General features: G+C 36.2%; 1 protein-coding gene across 4 annotated transcripts in view; it reads left to right on the top strand.

Annotated features, from left to right (window-relative positions):
* Window positions 1-871, top strand: part of atg9b (autophagy related 9B) — a 98993-nt gene extending 98122 nt beyond the window's left edge. For all 4 annotated transcript variants that reach the window (XM_042109332.1, XM_042109322.1, XM_042109317.1 and 1 more), the window contains one exon: window positions 562-871. The gene's annotated coding sequence lies outside the window, so the exon portion shown is untranslated. The remainder of the gene's footprint in view (window positions 1-561) is intronic.
* Window positions 872-13434: the final 12563 nt, after the last annotated feature.

The following is a 13434-nucleotide window of genomic DNA, read 5'->3' as shown; positions in this document are numbered from 1 at the left end:
AAGAAAGACATTACCTAGTAACTAACTTCTGAAATGCATTTCGGACAGAATATGTGATTTCACATCATGTTTTCTATAACTACATATTGAGAGGAGTAGAATAGCTATCATCTATTTCAAGTTATGCTATCTTAGAAAATGTTCAGACAAGCACGTCTGATGTTTGTCATTTACACAGAGGTTAGCAAGCTCAAATTTCACTACAAACTGCCTAGCAAGGTAACAACCTGAAGAAAGGCAATAAGTTAATGACATTTCTGACAGAATCTGTAATTTCACGTTTTCTATAACTACATGTTGAATGGAGTAAAAATATCGATATTCAATATTCACGTCAGAGACCGTAACTTACGGTTACGGAATTTTGAGATATGGGATAAGAGGGTTGTTTGTTTCAGTTTTATGTGGTACTATGTACTACAGGGCATATACTACATTGAATGAGATGTCTGTTAGTTTGTCCTTCGAGTTGATACCAAAACTCTTGCATGCAGACTGTTGTTCTTAATGCTGTATGTCTAAAGAAAGTTAGAGTAAAAGCATTTTCACATTTGTTGACAGCTGAAGCGTTCATCAGATGGATGGAAACACTGGACTTACATGATCTTTTTCTGATCACCATTCAAGAAGTTTGGTTCAATAAATGAGAAATTCAGAGAGGTCAGAGGTTATGGACTCTCTCACAATGCTCTTGTAGTCAACAAGGAGGGGAAACCACAGATGTCTTCCTCATCACCCCCACAAAGAAACACCAGATAGTACCACAGTGCTGTGTGCTTGTGTGTAAGTGTGTGTGCATATTGTGTCTTGTTTTAAGACAGTATTTTAAATAAAACCTGGGCTTTATGCCAATGTACTGGTTCTAACTGCACTCTGAATTGATTGTTTTGTTGTTTTTGTTGTTTTTTGTTTCCTTACTTGTATTCATATAGGCCTATGATGTTTGATTTATTTATAGAGTAAACAGTTCTACTATGTAAAAAATAAGGGACAAGTAGTGGATTAACTTCAAACTTACATTTTGAATTTCAGCATAGAAACTTTTATCATGGAATATGTCGCACATAAATACAGACATACACACCCTGCAATCCTTCTGGGCATGGTGGTGCAGTATTAACTTCACTGCCTTTAATGCTGGAGACCAGAGTTCGATTCGCGGGCGCTGCCCATGTTTGTTTAAGGGACATGATGTTACCTTGACTCCTCCTCAGTTCTCACAATTCTATATTATCAGTGCCCAAAATTCTAAGGCTGAGATCTGCCGTGACACTGTGGCTTACAGTACAGCAGCAACAAATGCTGCAAAATTCAGAAATTATTCAATAAGCAACAAGGCTCCCAAAGGGCTGCTTAGAGCCTAATCGTTGCTGCTTACGGCTATATTCAGTGGTCCAAGCAACGCAGCTGCGGTAAACTATTGGTTTTGTTCTCATCATTAGGGGTCCAAGCAGCGAAGCTGCAGAAACCCTATTGTTTTTGTTCTCATTATTATTATTATTTTTCTCCACCTAAAAGTGTTTGTGCAGCAAAACCCATCAGACCAAGAAACTTGAAACTTCGGAATGTGGTCCCAGGGCCTGGGCCCGGTTGAACAAAGCACCTTAAGATTTTTCCCTTAAAGGGGCCATGTAGTGGCCTGTTTGTCAACAAAAAGAAATTAAACTTAAATCAAACATTCAAGCGGCAGGCTGGATTAAGGTTTTGTGGCTGGTTTATTTGTTCTCTCGCACTGGTAAAAAAAAAAACATGCCCACCACCCAGGTGCATACAGGCCCCCTCCTACCTATATTCACCTTTACCTGTGCCCACTACTGCCCCCAGGTGTCTAAACCAAATATTGTAGTAAAGTAACCAAAATAAAGACTAAACATATAATTCAAAACAATTAACTTATAATGAGCAAAAGAATATTACCAAAATATATATTACTAATGTGAGCAAAATCATAATAATAAACAAATTAATTAGAAAAATTACCACTACTGAAAGCAAACTAATGTAGTTCCAACAGGCCATATTATGCAAAACTCATTTTTTCTGTGCTTTTGTACTTCCATTTGAGTCTCTAATGCTTCTACAAACACTCCAGGTACGAAACAAAACCGTGCATTGAGTTTTTGCGAGTTAGTTGAGAAAGGTTGATGTCTGAAACTATGCGCTTCTGTGAGCCAGTCAAAAATCTCCCTTATTGAGATGTCACAAATAAGGGAAATTTGAATATTACTACCCCCCAGAGCCATATAAGGCGCTGACTACCCACTCCCATCTGAAAATTCCCACCTACTAGGAACTTCCTGTCGAAGATCCTTCATTTTGGTCATAGCCTATTGTTTCCAACAGTAGGCTAGGCTACACAAAATATCCAAATGTCTTTTACGCACCTGATATCATCCATATTTCAAGTATACAAACAGAAACTCCCCAGGACACGTCTAGTTCTTGTATAACACGAGTGGGAGCGGGTTTGGTAAATGATATATCCGCGGCTGTAATTTGGCCGTAGGTACGAGGCCAAAGGCCATATAACGTAGCCTAGGCTACACTGGAAGCGACCCAGGCCATCTGGTAATAGGCAGCAAATTTCATAAATGCTTTTAAACTTCAACTCTACTGGGCTTATATACCGACCCAAATAAAGTTTTACCTTTTATCATTTGACATTGTTAGGCCATGTTACATCAAACATGCAGGTGAATTAATTGATTCTGCTATGGTGGTTAATGTATTTAGCAGACGTTTCGGCTAAACTCCAATAACTTTACTATTAGGCTACTTTACTACCTAAATTAAACAGAACCGTCAATGCCGTTTGTCACACATTCTTTATTATTCCTGCATAACAAATTGCATTTTATTACTGGCGGTCTGAGCAGGGGCGTCACTAGGTTTGAAAGACAGGGGGGCTCAGACCCAAGAGTTGGAGGTAATGCATGCGCCAAAACATTTATCACACCTTTAAAGGGCTTCAATGAATTGAAGGATATACTGGTACAATAGCATTAACAGGGACAGAATGTCATTAGTTTTCACTCTCACAATATTGCTGATTATATTGCTGATTATAACAACAGTCTGCGGTGACTGATATTGTATGTTGCTTGTGGCGCCCCCAGAAAATGTTTAACAGGTGGCCAGATGAGGCCACTGCTGTGGTCACCCCCCATGTCATGAACTGTTGTGAATTTACATTAGATATTTAAATCAATTAGCCTGACAAGCCAGACCCACATTAAAATGTAGGGTCTGGGCACTCACCGTTGGCAGTGTTCAGTCCAAGGGGCGGGATAATCGGTTGTCTTTCAAATTCCCTCTGCACGCAATAGGACAGCGCTATAAGTTGCATGCGTTTTTTGCTAGTTGGCTAGTTCAAACTTTTGCCAACTTAAAAAAAGCTTAACTCGTGTCATGCTGCTCGCCAACAGCAACATCCATCTTCTTTGTTTTCAAGTAGCAAGGAATTCAAGTCAAACCGTTGCAACTCTGCCATCAATCATTATGGTAAGCCCGCCTACTGTCTCTATACACGATTTGATTGGCCTGATAGAAGTTTAATTTTTCCAGCTCACAAACCAACGGAGAGTTGCTAGAGCTAGGGTGCGTCTAGATTTCTAGGCTATAAATTAATAGTAAACACTGTAAAATATAATATAGTCTTTTGAGAGTTAGGGTTAGGAGTTTTTAGTGTAATCTGTACTAAAAGTCATAATCAACTTTTGATTCTTTGATATGGAAACGTCATTATTTTGGGCTACTATTACATTGGAATTCCAGCTCCAATTTGGATACCATGTAGCAGGGCTGTAGTCAAGACCACCTTTGTCGAGTCCAAGACCAGGACTAGTCGAGGCCAAGTCAAGACCGAGTCCAAGACAAGACCGAGTCCAAAAAGATTCGAGACCGAGTCTAGGACATAAAAAAACAAGTCATATGCATGACAGTATCTAAGACAATCATTGTTATTATTTGTTGATCTAAAAGATCTACAGTGTCACAACTCCCAGGATTTAGTATAAGTATAACCATTCCCCTTGATATCATATAATCTAATCTAAAGAAAACAGAATGAAATATGGTGATACCTCATAATAGCAGTGTTAGAACTGTTACAAAGACCAATCCACTACTATTACCACTGCTAGGTACTAGTACTGAGCATTTGAGCAACTAAATTACACTATAGCTTCACTTTACAGAGTGTACCCCTATGTTTGGTTTATGCCTTCCCTGAAAAAAATATTGTATTATATTGGTATTTGGACATGGGTTAATGGGAAAGACATCTATTTTCAGAAAACATTAAAGTTTGGTTAAACAACAATGAACAGAGTGTAATTCAACATATTTTATTATTTTAGAACAAAGTGCAGAATTTTAAAATAAAACCATCAGGAAGTTCTTTTTGAGAGTTTAGAGTTAGAGTTTAGAGGGTGGAATGGTTCTTTTTGTGAGTTTTATATTTTGTCAGGAGCCGTGGAATCTTGGCGTTTAGGGGAGAATCCTGCATTAATCAGCGTCTCCGTGGCACACATAGAAAAGGCAGCGCTGTGCTATAGCACTTTAAGAATTGCATCACCGGTTCGAATCCGGCCTGATGCACCGGCCGCCGCACCAGCCGCCGCTACGGACGTATTCCCGCGATCTCACGTAGTTTTACGCCATTTATTTATTTATGATACATTATTCATTCACTAAGAAAATTGGTGTCCTTAAAGGTTAGATATTTCCTCATTTTTCACTTAAGGCATTAAGATCAATTTCCAAAAGATGATTTTATATTCCTCTTTTCAGTCAACTTTAGCATGGGTGCCAATACTTTTGGCCATCACTGTACCTGTGCATGTACTGACTGACAAAAAAAATCAGAATGAGTAATTATAACAGTCGAGTAGCCCTGTGGACACACAATATTGTTAGAAAATTGAGATGTGTGAAACACTATTTGACTGAAATGGTAATCAGAAATAATTTGTTATAAAAAAAGACTAAAATGTTTTGACTAAAACTGACTAAGACTAAGATAGCTTTAGTTTTCTTTTGACTAAAACTAGACTAAAATGACGAGACTTTTAGTTGACTAAAACTTGACTAACAAAAATGATATTTGAATGACTAAATATGATAAAGACTAAAAAGGACATTTCGTCACAAGACTAAGACCAAGACTAAATTAAAAATAGGTGACAAAATTAACACTAGGCCACTTCTTGTACATCAAATCCCATTCAATTTTACTGAAAAATATTAAACAAGCAACATTATTTCACTGTAAAAGCTTCATTATAGGAGTGTTATTTAATTTAATTTGTTTGTAGATACTCCTCAACAATTATTTACGATGTAATGTCTTTTGATGCATTAATAACTATTCATGCAAAAGCAATATCTGAATATTGCAATGGTATAAAGACTTTAGTATAGATCTGAAATACCAGCCTTCTATACAAGTATGTTTCATCATCTTTTCATACCCAGATCTAGAGTTGTCTCACAAAGTTTTTTTTTTTTTTTTAATCAAAAATACTTTATTGGAGCAAAACCTCTGTAAATTCTAGGGAAAGAGTTTACAGACATTAGTTTACTACCAACTGACATTGGCAAAAAGCACTCAGTAACAATGGAATGTAAACAAAAATATATCTTAAACTCTTTATCTTGAAGAACTAAACAGATAAAGACATCAAAGTAAAATCTTACTGAGCTTAGTCAATAATCAGACATCATGACATCAGAATTGGGGTGAGAACTCTGGGGTACATATGAAGACAGATGTGTTTGTCTCCTCCACTGTAGATCTATTCGCTGGGTTGATGGAATAGAAACACCTTGGGAAAGAGAAGAGAGAGAGAAAGAAAAACACTATTAAATATAGCTGCAAGCAGCAATGAGGGGGCCAAGCAAACAAGCTGGAGTTGCCATGCAACTCAATGTTGTTACATCAGACACTGAGACACTGTGCTGTGATTTTCACAGCATCACTGCTGTTTTTGGGAAAAATGTGTACTGTATTTGTGAATACAGTATGTTGCTGTGGTTTCGCTATGAATTATGGTCAAAAATGGTCAAACTACAGTAATAAAAATTAGCTGTGAATCATAACACAGTAATAAATCTGACTCCTCCCTCACTTGTCAGCTTTTTGAAAATTTTTAAAAAACATGGCGGAAAATCAGTTGGGGTTTTCTGTTTTCTTTTTGCACATAAATACAAAGATATTGAAAAGTCATGGATTTATGGTTTACTGGGAAATTTTGACGTGGTGATTAAAATGTAGTGCACCGCGCGACGACGTTTGAACTGTCCGGTGGGAGATCATTTTTGAGCAACAGTTCAGTCAGAGTCAGACCAACGGTGTTCAGCACTGTCAAGTTCGCAGCTCCACCTTAATGGTAAGCAAGCATTTATTTATGTAACGTTAATGTTTCATCGTGAAATTGTACTACATTAAATTCGGGCATGTGTACATCTATGTACGTTGTACTGTCTAACTTACAAACTCATCCATGCTTGTTGGATCAACTAAGTAGGCCTAAGTAACGTTAATGTTAGGCTAGCTATCATAGTTGCTGTGACGGTAGCATTAACGTTAATGTTTTATGTTACGTTAACGTTATGGCAGTCTCATTTATATTAGGCCTACCTTAGTTCTCAGTAAGTTACAGTTTATTATATTCATATAATTTATATAAAACATTCGCTAGTAGTGCTAGGCCTAGTATGTTACTGTCACAATGTTAGGCTGAAGATGATGTGCTGCTGGTTAACGTTAACGTGGAGGTTTAGCTGCTACCAGCTAACTTATGTAGCTCTAACGTTAACTCCTTGTAATTATGTACGGTTTTGTGAGTTTAATAGGCTAACTTTAGCAATATTGATATAAGTTAACTTTAAGTCACATCTGACTTATCATTAACCGTTGTTCGGACGAACAGCACGAATGGCTGTTGCTGCAAGCAAACATCATTAATGAGCTCACCCAGCTGGCTAACATTAAATATACCTTGCGAAACTGAGTTATGCTAACACCATCTTCAGCCTGGCATTTTGACAGTAAACTCAAAAAACATACAGTATATATATATATATAAATGATTATTTTAAAGTTTCACTTGTAAGTAGCCTTCAGTTTCAGTTAAAAAAAATTGTTATCTAACACTGTTTATCTTTTTTTCTTCTATTTCTGCTAGGTGCTGCTTCACTCTGCTACTGGTGGTGGATCAGGCTGACTGCAACCGTTGGTCTAACGTTAGGATGCAGCACACGAGAATTTCTAAACGGAAAAAAGTGAATAAATGTACTTGCTTTTCAAACTGATAACAAGTTGTCAATGGTTATTTATGCAAGTTTGTGTAGCCTAAACCATACCTAGGCCTAGCCAAATTTATCCTGGCTTTAGATAAAGCAGGATATGAATTTCCCAAAATTACTGTATATATTACAACACTGGTATTACTACTGTACTTAGTTACAGTATGATCCATAAGTACTGTGATTAAAAATGCGGTAGACAATTCAATACTGTATACATTACAGCACTGGTAGTACTACTGTAGTTTGCATTTACAGTATCAGGCATAGGTACTTTCATATACAGTAGGTGTACTGTAGAGTGAAATACAGCAACTTACTGGTTATTTGCTGCCAGCAAGTTGCTGTAAATTTTACGTTAAACTTTTTACAATGGATATATGGCTATAAGCAGTCACAGCAAGTTACATGTCAAACAACCGAAGATTGGTTAGAATTTAAGTTCACTTCCTGTTTAGCAGTGTTGCCACCTATTTCGATTGGCTGTCACGAGCAAACGATTTTGTCAATTGCTTCAGAAATGAATGCACTAATAAGGCATTCTGTGAAGATGGTCTGTGCCAATTTTGGAGAAGATCGGATCAAATGCGTAACCTGTGAAAATGTTTTTGTGTTTCCGACAAAATCCAAGATGGCAGCTAGATCGATTACAGTGACATCAGAAGTTGCCATTTGTCATCTTTCAGACCTCCCACAGTATTAACAGACACCACTAGTAAGTTTTAATTCCAAACACATCAATAGTTTCAAGCAAAAATGCACTTTTGCTAAGACGTCAAAGGTCACCAAATTTCTTGAGCATTCTCCTATTTTGACCCTTGTTTGATTTTGATGCCTGAAAGGGTTTCCAAGATATGCGCTCACTTCCTGTTTGGCGGCTTCGCTACCAATTTCGATTGGCTGTTACAGATGCATGCTTTTGTCAATTGTTCCAGAAAGTAATGCATTGATAAGGCATGGTCTGAAAATAATGTGTGTCAAGTTTGGTGACGATTAGATAAAATTTGTGACCTGTGAAAATTTAGTTTCAATTTTGATAAAATCCAATATGGCTGAAAATCCATCATGGCGGAAATTGACGGCATAAGATGTGTAGAACTCGGCTTGGTCCAAGGATTCCAAAGATACCTCATTTTTGAAAATCAGGCCAATGGGTCAAAAGTTACGCGCATGAACGCACATCCAACTTTGGCCTGTTGGTGGCGCTAGAGGTGCCGGCATGAAACTTGATTTGGTGAAATTATTAATTGGACTGTCCCCAATCACTGTGCCAAATTTCACAACTTTTTACCAAACGGTTCTATGGGCTGCCAGACTCCCATGGCGGAATAATAGGGAAGAAAACATACAAACACAATAGGTGCCTACACAGCTTCGCTGCTTGCCCCCCAATAACACAAAGACTCAATTAACGAACAAAGCCAAAGGCATTTTATTCTTATTCTTCCGCTAACGCATTTAATGCAGCTTCAACCGTTTAACGTAGAAACTTCATTCAAACTATGTTACGTAGGACATGGGGGCTTTGTATTTTTCATCTTTGTAACTTTTATACTTTTTAAACTATTAATTAAAAACTATTCAAAATTTCCCCATAGACTTAACATGGGCTGATGACATCATAATAGAGCACTTAAGCAATTAGAATCCTAGGCCAGGTGTTCCGGCCACCTGCATCAACTGTCAGTTTCTCAGGCTTTAAACATACAGTCTCATTCTCTTAATAAGACTACACATCTTGTTCAACTGTTTCCTCTGTCCACAACATAATTTAACTATTTAAACTATCCACCTATTTAACTGTTTAGTCATTCCAACTATATTAAACCTCATTTACCTAGCAAATCATTTAACCATTTAAACTATCCACCTATTTAACTGTTCAGTCATTCCAACTATATTAAACCTCATCTACCTAGTTCAGTCATTCCAACTATATTAAACCTCATCTACCTAGCAAATAATTTAACCTTTTAAACCATCCATCTATTTAACTTTTCAGTCATTCCAACTATATTAAACATCATCTAATTAGCAAATAATTTAACCTTTTAAACTATCCACTAACTGTTCAGTCATTCCAACTATATTAAATCTCATCTACCTAGTTCAGTCATTCCAACTATATTAAACATCATCTACCTAGTTCAGTCAATTTAACTACATTAAACCTCATCTACCTAGAAAATAATTTAACCATTTAAACTATCCACCTATTTAACTGTCCAGTCATTCCAACTATATTAAACCTCATCTACCTAGCAAATATTTAACCTTTTAAACTATCCACCTATTTAACTGTTCAGTCATTCCAACTATATTAAACCTCATCTACCTAGCAAATAATTTAACCATTTAAACTATCCACCTACAGTATTTAACTGTTCAGTCATTCCAACTATATTAAACCTCATCTACCTAGCAAATAATTTAACCTTTTAAACTATCCACCTATTTAACTGTTCAGTCATTCCAACTATATTAAACCTCATCTACCTTTCAAATAATTTAACCATTTAAACTATCCACCTATTTAACTGTTCAGGCATTACAACTACATTAAACCTCATCTACCTCGCAAATAATTTAACCATTTAAACCAGTGTTTTTCAACCTTTTCACTTTTGACACTTAAAATGTCCCATGGCACACTAACATCCTGTTTGAAGAAAAAATAAACATACCATAGCCTAAAATGTCAAATAATACACAGATACGGCCTTATAATGGCTTCTATGCAAGACCTGCTCAATAAAACAAGCGCCCTCTGTTTCATTTGTAGGTGACTATATCTATACTTACAGTGCATGAAAATGCACTGTACTGTTCTTCCTAGGCTTCTTCTTCTTATTATTATTATTATAGTGCATGAAAATGCACTATATTGTTCTTCCAAGTCTTTTTATTATAGTGCATTAAAATGCACTCTATTGTAATCCGATTTATTACAGTGCATGAAAATGCACTGTACTGTTCTTCCTAGGCTTCTTATTAGAGTGCATGAAAATGCACTCTATTGTTATCCGATTTATTATAGTGCATGAAAATGCACTGTACTGTTCTTCCTAGGCTTCTTCTTCTTATTACAGTGCATAAAAATGCACTGTACTGTTCTTCCTAGGCTTCTTCTTCTTATTACAGTGCATGAAAATGCACTGTACTGTTCTTCCTAGGCATTTTATTACAGTGCATGAAACTGTACTGTTATTCCAAGGCATTTTATTACAGTGCATGAAAATGCACTGTACTGTTCTTCCTAGGCTTCTTCTTATTATTACAGTGCATGAAAATGCACTGTACTGTTCTTCCAAGGCATTTTATTATTGCATTGCATGTAAATGCAATGGACTATTATCACTGTTCTTCTTATCTGTTTTTATTATTATTCTTCTTCCGACCAAATTTGACGTTTAATGACACTAAAACCACTGAACCGTTTGACGTCATTGAAACACTCCTACAAAGGTCTTGTAACAATTGTACAACGTCATTTTTACATTTGTAAACTTTATACTTTTTGAGATATTTACGATAAAAGAGCAATACATTCCCATTGACTTAACATTGACCTCCATGGCGGCAACTTTAAGCATTATGACGTGACCTGCAGCTGAAAACAATTAACAGCTGAACGCGAGCTACCGCTGGAGCTGTGAATCTTCTGAACTTCTTCGCCTGCTGTGCTGTGGTCACTTTATTTGCTCGTAAACCTTCAGAGGCACATTTCTCTAACTAGAGACAAGGTAAGTGTTCCGTTTTTTTGGTATTTGAGTCATTTATGTCGTCAAACATTATGTAACGTTAGCGTTATATGTATGAAATGATGGGTCACAAATAACTAAACTAACGTTATAACGTTAGGTAACGTTAGTGAAATAGTTGACGTTAGCACCTTGCTACGTTGATATGTATTATGTAAAGAAACCCACTGTTAATCAACGTTAATATGTCGTCAACTTTACAGTGACCGATTAGCTGTAGGTTTCGATAGCGAACGACAATCAAACGTAATGCACTAATTAGTGCATTAGTTCATAGGCCTACTAACCAGCAGCGTTTTAACTACAACGTTAACGTAAACCAGAGAAGTAATGTTAGGCATATAGATACTAGGCTCTGGTTCTATCAGGTCACTTTCGGCAGAATCAAGCACCTACTGTAGAATAGCTTATGAATGCAGACTGCATGGTGCTTGATTGTAGCCTAGGCTACTGTGTGAAGGGACCTGATGAAACCCATCATGGGTTTCATTCATGGCATGAATAACGTTAGCTACTTGTTGATGGTCATAACGTTATAGCTTCTACCTTTCACATTTTAGTTAAAGCTAGCAAATATGCTCCTTGTTTTTATTTTAACAAATGTTTAACGTTGTACACCGCTTGTTTGTGTATCAAATAGGCCAGGCTACGTTTTCATTCTACGCTCCTGATTCTTACGTAGCCTAAGTAAACATCAGCATCATAGTTGGCCCCACAAGACTTCCTTTTTAACATTCCATATGTTATCTTAATGTAGAGGAAGTAGATTGGGGCCCAAATAGAACGTTCAAGCATTGTTTTTGTTTTTATTGTTGAAAGGGTCCATAGTTCGTCTATACATGGATTTCTATGGAATGTCATGAAAACATGCGTGCGCAACCAAGAGGCAGAAAGCACCATAAAACAGCATAGAGCAATGCAAAAGAGCAAAAGAATAAAATGAGTTTTTGTGCTGAAAACTGCACCAATTCGAAATCACGATGGTTAGAGAATGTTAAATATGTTCAATATCCCTAACAGAATGCATGTCTTTGCCAAAAATGACAAAATACGATGTTATATTAATCATTCAAATGAACGTCAAACTTTGAATTAGAAAAGCATTTCCTGAAGGAAATACAGTGCATGAAAATGCAAAAATATGATGTAAAATATCATACAGAATAAAAACAAACTATATTGGTTGCTAGGTAGATGAAGTTTAATATAGTTGGAATGACTGAACAGTTAAATAAGTGGATAGTTTAAATGGTTAAATTATTTAGGTAGATAGTTGACGATAACTGACACTTGGAATGGCTCTAATGTTTGCTAGCAGTTATGCTAACTATGTTAACAAAGATAATAATGCTAACCAAGTTACTATGCTAACTAGCATGCTAACAATGTTAAGATGTTAAGTATGCTAAGCATGTGACTTAGCTAACTTAGCTAATCATTTTTAGTAGTTATGCTAACTATGTTAACTAACATGTTAACATGCTAACTATGCTAACCATGTTAATCATTTTTAGCAGTTATGCTAACTAGCATGCTAACCATGTTACTTAGCTAACTTAGTTAATCATTTTTAGCAGTTATGCTAACTAGCATGCTAACATGCTAACTATGCTAACCATGTTACTTAGCTAATCATTTTTAGCAGTTTTGTTTAAAATGCTAACAATGTTAGCAATGCTAACATGCTAACTATGCTAACCATGCTAACTAGCTACAGTGGGTAGGAGTCATAGTTGATGATAAGTAACAGTTACAAAGCTGAAAAATACATAGCACCCATGTCCTAAGTAAGACCTACGTAACATAGTTTGAATGAAGTTTCTACGTTAAACGGTTGAAGCTGCTTTAAGTGCGTTAGAAGAAGAATAAGAACTAGAAAAGCATTTCCTGAAGGAAATACAGTGCATGAAAATGCAAAAATATGATACTAATATATGAGAAATATCATACAGAGTAAAAACAAACTATATTGGTTGCTAGGTAGATGAGGTTTAATATAGCTGGAATGACTGAACAGTTAAATAAGTGGATAGTTTAAATGGTTAAATTATTTAGGTAGATAGTTGACGATAACTGACACTTGGAATGGCTCTAATGTTTGCTAGCAGTTATGCTAACTAATGCTAACCAAGTTACTATGCTAACTAGCATGCTAACAATGTTAAAATGCTAAGTATGCTAACCATGTGACTTAGCTAACTTAGTTAATCATTTTTAGCAGTTATGCTAACTATGCTAACTAACATGCTAACAATGTTAACCATGTTACTTAGCTGACTTAGCTCATCATTTTAAGCAGTTTTGTTAAAAATGCTAACTAGCATGCTAGCATGCTAACCATGTGACTTAGCTAACTTAGCTAATC

This window comes from Alosa sapidissima, chromosome 1 (assembly GCF_018492685.1).
Source record: "Alosa sapidissima isolate fAloSap1 chromosome 1, fAloSap1.pri, whole genome shotgun sequence".
NCBI lineage: Eukaryota > Metazoa > Chordata > Actinopteri > Clupeiformes > Clupeidae > Alosa > Alosa sapidissima.
Note: the sequence above shows the minus strand (reverse complement) of the source record. Positions and strands in the feature narration are given on the sequence as shown.